Source organism: Littorina saxatilis, linkage group LG11, assembly GCF_037325665.1.
Source record: "Littorina saxatilis isolate snail1 linkage group LG11, US_GU_Lsax_2.0, whole genome shotgun sequence".
NCBI classification, from domain to species: domain Eukaryota; kingdom Metazoa; phylum Mollusca; class Gastropoda; order Littorinimorpha; family Littorinidae; genus Littorina; species Littorina saxatilis.
Window position 1 is genome coordinate 26,901,353 of NC_090255.1, and position 12,428 is coordinate 26,913,780.

Genomic DNA, 12,428 nt, shown 5'->3' on the forward strand with positions numbered 1-12,428 from the left:
TCGCGCTCGCGCCAGGGGAGGTAAGCAGGGCTAGCAGCAAAAGCGCCCATTAAAGTGTCACCTGAGTAATTGCCTAATAGTGTTAGTATTCATCATGCAGTGTCCGGCCTTGGCCAAAAAAATGAACGTTGAGGTTATCTCAGACGTGTTTCGAGCTGCACCTCTGAAACTTTGCACACTTTCAGGGTTTGATGATCTCACGAAGTGAGCCAAGTTTGGTTGAATATCGTCAAATGTTGGGGTCACAGCGGGGTCATGTTCGTTTGGTAACGAATTAACGTTGAGGTTACCTCGGATGTTTTTGAAGCTAGAGCTTTACAAGTTTGCACACGTCTAGTGTTTCAAAATCTCCCAACTTGACCCACGTTTGATTGACCCCCGTAACATGTTGGGGTCACATTGGGGTCATGTTTGTAAAACCTTTACGTTAAGGCCATGTGAGGGCCAAATCGCTATTTTCCATATATGATGATCAGCACTGTTTGTGTCGCTTTTGTTATAATACTGATGGTCTCTGAATTAAAAAACGTTAACGTGTTTGTTAATTGTGTATGCCGTTGCTATAGAAACAGGAAAGTAAACAGCAGCCATATTGGATTTTAGGAACCGTTTTTTCCATATCCAAATGCTCGATTTCTGTCCAATATTTTGCATAAATATAGATTTAGATCATATCTACAGATTTACTATTGCTTTTTTCTGTGAGTATTACAGTTATTTAAAAAAATGTGTTTTATCATAATGTTGAAATTTTGCGTAAAATTTAATATTAAAAAATTCGTAAAGCCAACATTTCTTTTCCGATTCATTATTCAAATAGTAACTCTGTAGATAGTATGTAAAAGTACAAGTATGCAGAATTTCACAGAAATCTAACCAGTAGATTTGAAATCATTTTGTTCCCAAATGTCAAAACATGCAAACTGAGGAAAAGGCAAAAACGCACAGAATTTGTTTTGAAACCATTGGTAGTTGTAATTAAACTCAAAATACATACATGTATCTCCAAATTCCACACTGAGGAATGTTTTTCACACCTTAGAGACACAGTTTAAAAGTTAGGGAAGACATAAAACATAAGTTATTTTAAACATGTGCAGTACACTAGGAAAATTGTTTGTCCCGAGTTACAAACAATGCATACACACACTCCCAATTACAGCATGCACACCAAAAAAAGCTTGCTCACTCGCTCACATTCACACACATTCACACACACACACACAAGCTAGCTCCAAATTACGAAACGTACCCAAGTCATCAATTGCACATATGCGTACAATAACCACAATATATATGAGAATAATGTTGTTAGCCACAATAACAATGACAAGTCGCGTGAAGCGATATAAAAACATTTAGTCAATCAGTATGAAACTTAAAGATCAACACCACAAACCAGTCATTGCCAAGACAACGAGATACATTTAGATAGTCTCGGCTAACAATACCGAGACGGATCACGCTCGTCTCCGCAAAGTACTTACTAAACCTATTTTCTGTAATTCTGAGCACATTGTTAGAGTGAACATAACTTATCTATATAATTATTTTTGAATTCAGGAAAAAATGAGGAATGCAATGCAGTCAAGGTTTAATTTGTTACTAAAAATTAGATTTTAATGACAACTTTAACAAGCAAACTCATTAATTTATTTTTAATATTTTGAGCTGAAATGCAATACCATAGTCCGGACTTCGTCGAAGATTGCTTTACCAAAATTACAATCAATTTTGTTGAAAAATTAGGGTGTTACAGCGCTGCCTCAACTGCCTAAAAAAATCCGGATATGACGTCATCAAAGACATCTTTCAAAAAAATGGAGAAAAAAAATCTGGGGATATCACACTCAGGAACTCTCATGTTAAGTTTTATCAAGATTGGTCCAGTAGTTTCCTCGGAATCACTTTATACACACACACACACATACACCATGACCCTCGTCTCGATTCCCCGTCTATGTTATAACATTTAGTCAAAACTTAGAACATGCCTGCAGCATATGCAGGGCCACCTTCCAGCTGAACAAGTTCTTCCAGTCTGGAATCCGAAGAACTGGGCAGAGTCGGCAGCAGCAGGTCCAAAGTTGAACTCTCTAATAGCAGTCAAGACTGCAAACTCAACACGACTGCGGGAAGCAAAGTGGTCCTTAGCGCATCTTGACCAAATGAGGCTGTGGAGACACTCATTGGCATTTTGTGTCTTACCAGAAACACATCTGCTGAGTAGGTGTTCTTCAGAAAGTCTCTCATAAATGGGCGTGTGCAGCTAACTTCTCCTCATTGAGGGGTGTGTGGATGAGGTGTTTGTGTGGACCTGGAACTTGGTGCTTCGCCAGCGCTTCCTGAAAGAAACACCACGAGCTCTCTCCAGCAGGACAAAGTTCATGTTGTCGATTTTCGTCAGTGGAAAAACAATGGTACAGTGATGCCATGATTGCTTTTTTCATGCTACACACATCCTTGTTGCTACGAATTGCCCGGTTGTAGTATATCTGTAGCTTGCGTATGGCATTGCCTGTCAGCTGACCCCTTCCACGTCCACCAAGAGTCACCCCTCGCTTTCGGCAGTCTGTCACCATGTTGCGAAGAGCTGTACCAAGTCGTTTACTCACATGGTTCACACACTCTTCCTTGTCAATGTGAATATCCTCACCATAGGGCTTGATGTCGTTGAGCTCTGTAAAAGTCTTGGAGTCACCGTCCGACAGAAGTGTTGTGTGGCGAAGCTTGTTGGTGTTGACCGATCGACGCCATATGACACGGGCTGCTTCCACCTCCATCATCCCTGATGAGCCTGCAAACAAGAACAAAATAAGATTAAAAAATGTAATTTGCAAACAGAGTATTTTTTAAGTTTGTGTGTGTGCGCGCATGTGTTATTCACAGTCATTGTCCAGCTAATACTTCAACTATAATGAATGCAGAAAAAGAATTGAAATAAACATGGAATTACCAAATTACTGAATATTAAATTTCTAGCAGCAGGTATGGTTGCATTGAACATGTTAGATTGTAAACGTTAAGCATAATTCATTAATTGATACTATATTTCAACGTTTTTAAATACACTTGTATTGGGCCACACATACATACATACATGTATGTGTAAACTATTTGCCATCCCCTGACCACTACTCTAGCTCCCTCTGTTCTAAGCCCGTTGATTCTGAAGACTTGTGAATCTCTCTTCATGCTGTAGATACAGCTCTCTCTCTCTCTCTCTCTGTCTATCTATCTGTGTGTGTTTTCTTATTATTTTCATCACACACATGCACTCCCCCATGTCCTGAACTATTTTTACAAATTGGATTTATACGCATGTGTTACAACTTTCATTATTATTATCATAAATTGATGATCTGTCTTTATGACGCTTTTTTTTTTAATCCATCATCCATGCCTTTAGTTTTGGTTTTCAGTTTCACTGGAATGCATGGAAAATAATATCCACTCATCACTATTACATTTACTTGTAATTTGCTATATTTGAGTAAGTTGCTTAAATTTGAAATAAACTCTATTCAAATATTTCTGTGCAAACAGATATAATTTACCTTTATAGTTCACCTCACACTTGTCCAAGTGGTCCACGAGCCAGGCAGCATACTCCTCTGGCTTTTCCTGAAACAGCTTCTGCCCCGTAGACTCGCACACCTGGCAGTAGGTACACATGACATGGGCATCAACACAGAGTCCAGTGAGTAAGTCCACAGCACACCCAACTCCAATGTGCGAAGAGTGTCCACGAGTAAGCCAGGTGCCATCATAGCTCACAATAATGTTCAGGGTGTCATCAACACCAAGAGTAGTGCCACAGTATCTTGCATGAACTTCTCGAACATATATGCAACAGTCTCACTGAACACATGCTTCCGGAATTTCTCCAGTTGTGTGAATAGTTGGCTGGCATGAGTATGAAAGGTCTTGTGGTGAAGTCCAGCTAAATCCATGTTTTCACAGAAATGTCTGAATGTGGTGGCTCCCAGTCCACAAGCAAGTGAGGAATACACTGCCTGTCTGTTCATGTCGAACACTTTTGTCTTGGATTTAAATTTTGTCGCCATATACTGTTCATACACAGGCTCTTCGCACGAAGAACAGTTCACCTGGGCAAATACTGCCAAGCCACGTGTTGGTCTGGAGTCTGTGCAAAGAGACAAGCACTTGTTTTTACACTGTGGACAGCACAAACTTGCAACCATACTGTAGTGAAAGCCGAGCTGTAAACATATAACAAGACGAGACATTTCACGCATGCATTCTATCGCTCCGACGTACATGAAAACACACGTGGTAAAAGGCAGCACCCAAGCCCAGCTCGGAAAGTGCTGCTTATTAAGGGGAGACCGGGCAGCGAAATTTTTTTTCACACGTCAGTTGCCGGGCTTTCAATCCCGAAGGCTGGTTCCGAGTAACTACAAACGTAATCGGAAGTTCCGATGTTTACTAAGTCAAAGAGCCGACTCGGAGTCGAACACTATCCTTGCGTCATCCAGGGAGATACTGTACAGATCTCTGCGTCATCTTTGACTTTGCAAGCAGCTTCGGAGATTTCAAAACAACGTTTTTGCCCCCCAAAAGATTGTGGGCTCTTTTTTTTTCCTCCTCAAGTTATTTTGGACGTTGAGCGTGGTTTGTCAGACCTATAGCGTTTCGGTTTTTAGTCAAGTTACAAAATGGCAGTCCAAGGCAAGGAGCGAAGGTGATCAATTCGGAAAGAATCTCCAATGATGTTTGCTAATGCGAGAGAATTGGGACGGGCGAACCATTGCATATTAACCAGAGGTAAGTTTCCATGTTTCGTTTTATACTTAGAGTGGGTCTTTGCGAGTGGCTACCAGTAAGTTCGTCACACGGTAGATTCGTCACGGGTGACGAAGTTACCGGCAGGGTGGGCGGCTGTTTATGCTTAGAGCTTATGCTTTCAGATGTTTGATTTGTGGGAGAGATTCAAGATTCACAATTTTTAGAGAGAGAGAGAGACTGAGAGAGAGAGGGAGAGAGACACAGAGAGAGGGAGAGAGACTGACAGAGAGAGAGGGAGAGAGAGTTCTCAACTGAGCAGTTTTCACTGACACGGCACAGTCCGAGCGTTGTTATTTTAAAACCCGAGATCTACTCATTGAGCAGTTCTCAACAGCCTGTAGTCTGAGAGAGGGAGCGAGAGAGAAAAAAAGAGAGAGAGAGAGAGAAAGCGAGAGAGAGAGAGAGACTGAGAATAAACAATAGAGAGAGAGAGAGGGAGAGAGAGAGAAAGAGAGAGAGAGAGAGAGGGGGGGAGGGGGGGAGGTGCAAGGTTGTATTACCATTACATAACAGCCGCGCTCGGACTACTGTGGCGAAGTTACCTGTGGCGAAGTTACCTGTGGCGAAGTTACCGGGACCGGTGACGAATCTACCGTGTGACGAACTTACTGGTAGCCTTTGCGAGTATGTGTTGCAACATGTGTCACTCCGCTCACTGTCACTGACAGTCACTGAGTGTCAGTCTCTGACAACAACATTGGATGCATGTACCTGTACGTGTATGTATGTATCCTTGCCTTACGTCAGGTACGAAGATAGTTGCCCTGTACAGGGATTTCCTCATTAATGTGCAGAAGAAGAAGAGTACCACTGCCATGTTTTTGCAACCTCTTTTTGACCCAATTCGAGATGCATGAGTCATAATATTTTAAAAATCCTTTTTGACTCACATGCGAAGCAAAAGTGAGTATGTACTCACCCGAGTCGTCCGTCCGTCCGTCCGTCTGTCCGTCCGTCCGTCCGTCCGTCCGGAAAACTTTAACGTTGGATATTTCTTGGACACTATTCAGTCTATCAGTACCAAATTTGGCAAGATGTGATAAATGTCTTTGATGACGTCATATCCGGCTTTTCGTGAAAGTTGAGGCGGCACTGTCACGCCCTCATTTTTCAACCAAATTGGTTCAAATTTTGGTCAAGTAATCTTCGACAAAGCCCGGGGTTCGGTATTGCATTTCAGCTTGGTGGCTTAAAAATTAATTAATGACTTTGGTCATTAAAAATCTGAAAATTGTAAAAAAAAATAAAAATTTATAAAACGATCCAAATTTACGTTTATCTTATTCTCCATCATTTGCTGATTCCAAAAACATATAAATATGTTATATTCGGATTAAAAACAAGCTCTGAAAATTAAATATATAAAAATTATTATCAAAATTAAATTGTCCAAATCAATTTAAAAACACTTTCATCTTATTCCTTGTCGGTTCCTGATTCCAAAAACATATAGATATGATATGTTTGGATTAAAAACACGCTCAGAAAGTTAAAACAAAGAGAGGTACAGAAAAGCGTGCTATCCTTCTTAGCGCAACTACTACCCCGCTCTTCTTGTCAATTTCACTGCCTTTGCCATGAGCGGTGGCCTGACGATGCTACGAGTAAAATGGCATTGCGTTCAGTTTCATTCTGTGAGTTCGACAGCTACTTGACTAAATATTGTATTTTCGCCTTACGCGACTTTTTTTACATTTAGTCAAGTTTTGACTAAATGTTTTAACGTAGAGGGGGAATCGAGACGAGGATCGTGGTGTATGTATGTATGTGTGTGTGTGTGTGTGTGTGTGTGTGTGTGTGTGTCTGTTTGTCTGTCTGTCTGTCTGTCTGTCTGTCTGTCTGTCTGTCTGTCTGTCTGTCTGTCTGTGCGTGCGTGCGTGTGTGTGTGTAGAGCGATTCAGACCAAACTACTGGACCGATCTTTATAAAATTTTACATGAGAGTTCCTGGGAATGATATCCCCGGACTTTTTTTTTCGATAAATACCTTTGATGACGTCATATCCGGCTTTTTGTAAAAGTTGAGGCGGCACTGTCACACCCTCATTTTTCAATCAAATTGATTGAAATTTTGGCCAAGCAATCTTCGACGAAGGCCGGACTTTGGTATTGCATTTCAGTTTGGTGGCTTAAAAATTAAGTAATGACTTTGGTCATAAAAAATCTGAAAATTGTAAAAAAATAAATAAATTATAAAACGATCCAAATTTACGTTCATCTTATTCTTCATCATTTTCTGATCCCAAAAACATATAAATATGTTATATTTGGATTAAAAACAAGCTCTGAAAATTAAAAATATTTAAAATTATGATCAAAATTAAATTTTAGAAATCAATTTAAAAACACTTTCATCTTATTCCTTGTCGGTTCCTGATTCCAAAAACATATAGATATGATATGTTTGGATTAAAAACACGCTCAGAAAGTTAAAACGAAGAGAGGTACAGAAAAGCGTGCTATCCTTCTCAGCGCAACTACTACCCCGCTCTTCTTGTCAATTTCACTGCCTTTGCCACGAGCGGTGGACTGACGATGCTACGAGTATACGGTCTTGCTGAAAAATTGCAATGCGTTCAGATTCATTCTGTGAGTTCCACAGCTTGACTAAATGTAGTAATTTCGCCTTACGCGACTTGTTTTAAGATTGAATCCAACTTCCAAGACAGTTAATAACAAGTCGCGTAAGGCGAAAATACAACATTTAGTCAAGTAGCTGTCGAACTCACAGAATGAAACTGAACGCAGTGCAACGCAGCAAGACCGTATACTCGCAGCATCGTCAGTCCACCGCTCACGGCATAGGCAGTGAAATTGACAAGAAGAGCGGGGTAGTAGTTGCGCTGGGAAGGATAGCACGCTTTTCTGTACCTCTCTTCGTTTTAACTTTCTGAGCGGGTTTTTAATCCAAACATATCATATCTATATGGTTTTGGAATCAGGAACCGACAAGGAATAAGATGAAAGTGTTTTTAAATTGATTTGGAAAATTTAATTTTGATAATAATTTTTATATATTTAATTTTCAGAGCTTGTTATTAATCCAAATATAACATATGTATATGTTATTGGAATTAGCAAATAATGGAGAATAAGATGAACGTAAATTTGGATCGTTTTATAAAAACATTTGTTTTTTTACAATTTTCAGATTTTTAATGACCAAAGTCATCAATTAATTTTTAAGCCACCACGCTGAAATGCAATAACGAAGTCCGGGCTTCGTCGAACATTACTTGACCAAAATTTCAACCAATTTGGTTGAAAAATGAGGGCGTGACAGTGCCGCCTCAACTTTCACGAAAAGCCGGATATGACGTCATCAAAGACATTTATCAAAAAAATGAAAAAAAGTTCGGGGATTTCATACCCAGGAACTCTCATGTCAAATTTCATAAAGATCGGTCCAGTAGTTTGGTCTGAATCGCTCTACACGCACGCACACACACACACACACACACACACACACACACACACACACACACACACACACACACACACACACACACACACACACACACACATACACCACGACCCTCGTCTCGATTCCCCCCTCGATGTTAAAAAATTTAGTCATAACTTGACTAAATGTAAAAAATCAAAGCTAGTGCTGGTCAAATGTTTTAATGCTAGAATTAAAAATAGATAACCTTCTCGGAATATAATTGCAAGCAGGTTGGAGGCTAGTTCAAGAATCAAATTGCTGACTTACCCAGGCTGGCTGGTTACAGTGCGTTTCTTTGAAAGGCAATCAATGGTTCTACTGCTCTGCTAGTACTCACCATTTTGAAAATGATGTTCCCATGATTGGTACTTCATCTATTATTTTATTGCAGGTCTCCTCTCAGCTGAAAAAGCCAACCGATTGCTGCATGGCCAGCGACGAATCAGGTAAAAGGTTTTATCATGTACAACTGTCAGTGTCAGTGTTATGACATACAGTGTTTTTTTTCCTTCCCCTCTCTCTCATTCTCAAGTTCTGGTCAGAATAACTCATGTGGAGGTGTGCGTGTGTGACTGTGAGCAAGACTGTGAGAGAGTGGTGTTTTTTTTTTATAATTCAGGTTCAGGGATAATAATAAAATAATGAACACCTACTGACTTAGACTCCAAACCGCAAGAGCTTAGCCTTATTTCACCAGTATGGTGATCACTTCCTCCCGTATTGGAACCATTACTAATATACTATAAGCGCATGACTTTCAGTGTGTATGTTTGATTAAAAAAAAATGCATTGCAGTAAACACTGTCACTGTCAGGATATAATTATCTCAATGAAACTGTGTGTCAAGTTCTATTATTATTTTCCTTTTTTGAGTATGTATAACATGTATATTATGCATGTGTGTAGAGCACAGAGAACGTAAAACTTTAAAAGGAAAATAATAATAGAACTTGACACACATGATTCCTATGATAATGTAGGACAGTGGCATTGATATCTTTCTAGAATAATATGTCGTTTTACATTCAGTGAAATTTTGACTGAATTAGTGAACTGAATGTATTCAAATATGGTGACAGACATGTATACAATGTAGACAAGTTAAAGTTGTATGTGTGTACACCACTATATGTTCTGTAGCTTACAAGTTACATTGAAAACAGCCTTGACTATAATGGAAATCCACTTAATCACTGTCTTTGGGGTTCCAACAAAAATCAGAACTTGTCTACCAGGGAAAAAGAATGTTTAAGCTCTTGGCATTTATGTGGGTTTAGTGTGTGTATGTGTGTCAGTTACAAACAGTACACAACTTATTCCTTTATACTCATACTTAGACTTGTTCTTGTGGTTGTGTTTAAGATCCGCTCCTTTCTCATTCATTTGTCAGTAGTGACTGAAGATGACGAAGACCTGGCCAGTGAATGTGGATGAAAAGCAGTGCTATCCAAGTCCAGCTATGATCGATGGGGAAACTACAGCAACAGCCGCAGAGGATCACCGGACAAAAAGAACTGTTTCCCAGTATTGTAAATGTCCACTCAGGATTGGTTGTATTGAGCATTACAACTTGTTGCTATTGTACATTTTTGTCAATGTTTTAAAGGCCCGCTACGCCTCACAGGGCCGGACTAGGCTAAGAGGAGGGGTGGGGGGGTGGGGTTGCCAGTGGTGGTCCAGGGGGATGTTCCCCTTGGCGGGGTCAAGGGGCAGAGCCCCTATATTGTGGGGGTCAGGCGGCGAGGAAGGAAGTCATATTCTGAATGTTTCGCAACGTACTCGTAAGTATTCGCAAACCATTCGTAATCATCGTAAAGGTATGCGTAGCGCTCGCAAGCATTCGTAAGGATTTTATTCGTGCACATTTTTCCAACATCTTGCGAATGGTTGCGAATTCATTACGAAATTCTCAGGAATGTTTTGACCATTTCTTCCCAATTCATAAGAATGTTGCGAAAGCCTTACGAATGCTTGCGAGTGACTGCAATTGCTTGCGAATGTTTTAAAAACAGTAAGAATATCTTGCAAACGTCTTTCAACTAAACGGCGATTTTGATGCGTATGTATTCTCAATGATCGGAACACATTCGCAAGCACTCGCAACCATTTGTAAGACATTCGCAAGGATTGGTAAGGCTTCCAATTTTCTATATTATTCATGTCCATGTGTCTATTTTTTTGCCGAATACAACATGTTCATATTCGCAAGGATTTTCGGCACAATGTAAAGACAGGCATAACGAATGGTTGCGAGTGGCTTGCTAGCGCCACGAATACATTGCGATGATTACAAATGTCTTGCGAGTACTAACGAGTACGTTGCGAAAAAAATAGCAATATGACTTCCTTGCGAATATTAGGAGCAAGTTGCTATGTTCAAAACAAGAGACGAATTGTAAGGAATAGTTAAGAACATTTACGAAAGTCTTGCGACCATGTCACGATCATTGTGAATTATTGGAAAATGTTATTCGCAAGAGCAATTCGGCACAGTGTAAGAGTAGCTTAAGATTACATTGACGAAAGCGACCGAAGTGAGTGAGGTTCAGAAACTGTGATCGGTGTGAACCTGTGTAGGGAATGTACGCACATGTAGTTTGTGGAAGGATTCTCAAATGTAAAATTCATGACAGATCTGTGTGCCGGTTTACCCGATCATGTACGCGGGAGGCAACAGTTTCCTCACTGATCCTTTCATAAACATAAAGTCAAGTTTTGACTAAATGTTTAACGTAGAGGGGGAATCGAGACGAGGGTGTGGTGTGTGTGTGTGTGTGTGTGTGTGTGTGTGTGTGTGTGTGTCTGTGTGTGTGTATGTGTGTGTATGTGTGTGTGTATCAGTGGTTGTGTGTGTGTGTGTTTGTGTATGTGTGTGTGTCTGGGTGTGTGTATGTGTGTGTGTGTGTGTGTGTGTGTGTCTGTATAGAGTGATTCAGAGAAACTACCGGACCGATCTTCATGACACTTTACATGAAAGTTCCTGGGTATAATATCCCCAGATATATTTTTCATGTTGTTGATCAATGTCTTTAATGACGTCATATCCGGCTTTTTGTAAACGTTGAGGCAGCGCTGTCACGCTCTCATTTTCCAACCAAATTGATTGAAATTTTAGTCAAGTAATCTTGAACGAAGCGCGGACTTTGGTATTGCATTTCAGCTTGGAAGCTTACAAATTAATTAATGAGTTTGCTAATTAAAGTTGTCATTAAAATCGATTTTTCGCAAACAGATTTAACATTGATTGCATTGTATTCCTCATCTTCTCCTGAATTCAAGAATTTATAGATATGTCATGTTTACTTTTAAAAATTTGCTCAGAATTAAAGAAAATAGGTTCAGTAAGTACTACGGACGCGTGCTCCGCGGTGGCGAGCGTGACCCGTCTCGGTCATCGGTATGGTTAGCCGAGACTATCTGATTGTAGTCTCGGCGATGATTGGTTTGTGGTCTTGATCTTGACTAAATGTTTTTATATCGCTTCACGCGACTTGTTCCTACTCCTGCAGCCTCCTCAATCATGTAAATACCATTCCATTTTTCTCATCTGTTTGGAGACTGTCTTGCTTACATTGCCAACTTACCTGATGGACACAGACGGTTTGCACAAATCCTCCACCAGAATACACGAGTCGATAACAGATACATCCGTGCAGGCTCACACCACTTTTTCGTGCTGCAACTCCTCCTCCCCCCCCCCTATCTCTCTCTCTTATTCCCAGCCCCCCAGCTCCCCACACACACACCCGCCCACATACACACCTAAAATAGAAGTCAAAGATGATCGCGCAATTAATCTGTTTGGCAAGAAAAAAAACATTCAGTCCTAGAGAGGCAGGTTAATGTCGTGGCCTGCTGTCTTGCGATTAGGTGCAAGCAATCGCATCTGAGTTGGAATCTATATTATATTGTATTAAAAGAGAGAGAGAGAGAGAGAGAGAGAGAGAGAGAGAGAGAGAGAGAAAGAGAGAGAGAGAGAGAGAGAGAGAGAGAGAGAGAGAGAGAGAGAGAGAGATCAAACGCGAGAATGCGGGGAGCAAGGGAGGTCTTCCTTTACTCTATGTGTCTTTGCTGCTTAAATATGGTATTTTGAAAGTAGTAGGCAAACAAGAAGAAAATAAAGAGGAGGGACTCTTTAAAAAACTATATATATAAATATGCTTTTGGGCAAAGCA

General features: G+C 40.3%; 1 long non-coding RNA gene across 1 annotated transcript; it reads left to right on the forward strand.

Moving 5' to 3' along the window:
- Positions 1-4,478: 4,478 nt before the first annotated feature.
- On the forward strand, positions 4,479-9,884 carry LOC138980862 (uncharacterized). The gene is made up of 3 exons (XR_011460464.1): positions 4,479-4,788; positions 8,645-8,699; positions 9,644-9,884. It is a non-coding gene; the product is annotated as an uncharacterized lncRNA (long non-coding RNA).
- Positions 9,885-12,428: the final 2,544 nt, after the last annotated feature.